At 36.9% G+C, this 3,642-nt stretch overlaps 1 pseudogene; it reads left to right on the forward strand.

The window, feature by feature from the left end:
- Positions 1-424: 424 nt before the first annotated feature.
- Positions 425-3,198, forward strand: LOC133176342 (uncharacterized; annotated as a pseudogene).
- Positions 3,199-3,642: the final 444 nt, after the last annotated feature.

A 3,642-nucleotide genomic window follows, 5' to 3' on the forward strand; every position in this document is an offset into this window, starting at 1 on the left:
GGGTGAATATTATTGTGAAACCCAGGTATACGATGGGTTTACTTTGGTTTTCTACAGGTTTTTTACTCTTTATTCATATTTATTTTACTTAATGAGTATGAGAGCATATATTTTTTTGCTTTCCAACATTGTGAAGTAGGATCTTTTAATATTGTTAGTACAATTTTCAGCATATAAATTTTTTTCTGGATTTTACATCTTCTGCAAAGGGTACCATTTTAATATAACTGATTAAAGAGACCTTCTATTATGTTACATAAGTAAAGTTAGCTTTATTTAAATGTATATAAAATTGAATCAATATGACTGGAACTTTTTTTTATTTAAAGATGAATACCGAGGAAGATGAGCAGACTTTTGCGGAAACTGTGATGGAGAACATGAACTTAGCAATAGGTATTATCCTGTGAGTGAGTCACCCATGTTATTCTTAAAAAGAGATAAACGGGTATTCGTAAGAAGCGTGACAGTTGACGAAGCAGAAAGAGATGTTTGGCTTCAGTACACTTTTGATATTGATGGATGTGTTATTGAACTGAAGAATTTAAATGGAATACGAATGCCAGTTAGACATATAACACTCTTTCCGAATGACAATGGCAGTTTACGTGAGATTAGAAGCACTTTAAAGAAACATGTCAATTTAACAGAATATTCTAAAAGCGAGCTTATGAATTTCAGCAGCTCTTTAGGGTTTCAATTGTTTTAGGAAAGAGGATGGGAGTGCTGGATAGCCATGATACCTGTACACAAGAAAGGTTCTGTAGCTTTTCCGAAACAGATAATCAGACAACAAACATTCAATAATTCCTTGCATTGAGAACAAGATTCAAAGATATACTCGCAGATTATGCTATGAATGGAATTGCTTCAAAAACACTTATGAAAACCGATATCAGGGATGTCCGTAAAATGTTCGTGTTACCTGATGACTGTTCTACAATACTTTCTGCTTTACAGACTGCTCTGAACATCTCTTTAACAGGATTTAGGCCAATAATATTTTGTTTTCGTTTTGGAGAAAAAATGACGGATGGACTACCATTATCTGATTTTAATAGGGAAGAGATATGTAGGTCAACTGTTTATGCAGCTGTAGACATTTCCACGGATGGTGAGGTAGATCTCTTGTGGTCCACCTCCGGTTTGCAGGAAGTAATCGGCTTGAGAGGTGTATTAAGCACATGTTTATCACTTGCAGACTGTGGAAATTTTCAAAGCAATCTAGATGGAAGGCCAATGGATATTAAGAATGGTTTACGAAAGGTTTGTCGCTTTCCAGACCAGTTACAGTTTGTTCAACTTTATGCCGATATTCCACACCGTCAGCCCAATTGTCGATTTCATCCAGTGTCGGCTTGCATTGATGGAGGTATGTGTTTTCCAAGGCCGACAGCAGAAGCTTTCCTCCGAGATGCAGAACAATACATATCAACTCTAGAGAGCAACTGGGTGCTAATGAGAAAGAGTGCTTGTAGACTTGAATTTGTTGTTGCGCAGGATACCGCATTATCTGACAATCTGCATGCTCTTGACTTCTTAGATCTAATAAACTTAGAGCAACTTCTGGAAAATGTGCCTTTGTTGGCTCCCTTGCCAGCCCAAACACTCAGTTGTATCAGACATTTGGGCTTGTGGATGTGTAAAGAACTCCGAGAATTGTTGGAGGGTTTTCAGAAAACGGGAAATGTGCTAACCACTTGGCAATCTTATCAATTAGAATTAGCCAATGAAAAATTGCTCTGGGGAAAACCACTCTGTTCAAGGAGTACAACATATTCAGTTAATCTTGGACCCGGAGCTTTGGGACCGAGTCGAAGTTTGACGGACCAATTTGGTTTCTTGTCGCTAGACGTCTACTCAACTTGCATGCAAAACGATTGAAGCATCCCTCCACCTGAAATATGGACGAACTCGGAAATGATCCGTAAAATGATTGCACGATCAGTGGGTTTACACGATCATTTGGATGCCAGCTATGGCGTCATTGGTAGACATTTGGTAGTTGCATTGCTTCACGACTTACACGAAACTGGAAAGGCTGCTACTTACGTTCTCTTTGATGATTTCTTAGGAGAGATGAAATCTGACAAAACCAGGTTTAAGACAGTTGGTGCTTTGACTCTGAAATCGCTAATAAAACTGTTGAAAACAAAGAGGAGAACCGAAACACAGAAAGTATTTCCAAGCCTGTGCAGACTTTTGGAGAAAAACACCCTTCCAGTTGAAGATATTGTACAGGCTGGATTTCATGAGCTCAACTTAAAACACTTTCCAGCAGTGAGTACATATGACCGTCATGGAAACATGATTCTGACTTGGTCTTTTCACGGAAACTTTTGGAACATTGTCATTGATCAACAGTCTCCCGAAATACAAGAAAGTACGCAACAAATGATGTCTGACCTAGTTAGAGGTGATCTGTAAAAACGCGGACTAGTTTATCCAAGCAAGCTGAAAAAAACTCCAAAGGTACTTCCTTGGGTGTCTATATGTTTACGCAGGCTCCAAAGAGAAAAACTCGAGTTGGAGCCAACTGTGACGGTATTGACATATATCAGCTGCATCGCCTTCTTGATGCAGGGCTTTTATGTAGAATATGAAAGGTTGACTGCTCTCACGATCGATCTTCCTTTGGACAAGAACCGATTGATCGCGTTGGAAATATTATCTAAACTACAGTTGGCCAATTTCAGGTTTCGCAACCTACACTTGAAGCGTTTGCACTTTACCGTCCCACATAAAGTCGACCTGGAAATGGGAGAGCAAAAGAAGAATAAAGGAGAAGAGGAAACTAGGGATACGGAAGTTAGTTCCAGAGGAGAGCGAATGGAAGAGATGTCAAAGAAAATAGGTGACGATGATGATCCACTTGTATTTGATAAAGATATTGGACATAAGAGGACTTCAACTTGTAAACCGGTAACCAAAATGACCCAAAGTACATGGTCAAGCCAAGAAATTGAATTCTTACATGAAGTACGAAGTCTAGATGGGATAAACTTTCTAGAGAAATATGAACGCTTTAAATCAAAGTGCTTGAAGTCAAACATTCCTTTCCGAACATTTCGGGCCTTTGAGTCAAAATTACGAAGACTTTGAAGACTGTAAACGTATACACACCGAACTGTGTTGCTGTTTTTAGAAACTTTCTCAAGGCAGAAACATATAACAGTTTTGGAAGGAAATGTAAGATTAAGAGAGACGATTCGAGATGATACAAAGAACTTTGATCAATTATTTTTACATTCAACATTATTTGACCTAACAATGTATTACTGATGAAATGTCTGATATTGTAAAATTTTGGAATTTCTACATTTGTAATCATTATAGGTAATAAGAGTTTTGAAAGTTCATTATCATTATATTATATAAATTGCATTAAATCCAATGAAGAACCTTTTGACTTTTTTTTCTATATAAAACATTTATCGAAAAGTTAGGTAAGTCATGTTGTTAGATTAATAAAATTGAAAACTTCATAACATAATATTTTCTGTCGAAGCTTATTTTAAATATCTATTTTGAAAGAAAATAGCAATTTTTAGTAAAGTAACCCAAGGAATTGATTAAGAACATCCATATACCCCAAGGAATGATTCTTTCATCGGGATCATAATTTCACAAAATCACAAAATC

This window comes from Saccostrea echinata, unplaced genomic scaffold (genome assembly GCF_033153115.1).
Source record: "Saccostrea echinata isolate AGI-Se365-2 ecotype Australia unplaced genomic scaffold, CSIRO_AGI_Sech_v1 ptg000073l, whole genome shotgun sequence".
Lineage (NCBI taxonomy): Eukaryota > Metazoa > Mollusca > Bivalvia > Ostreida > Ostreidae > Saccostrea > Saccostrea echinata.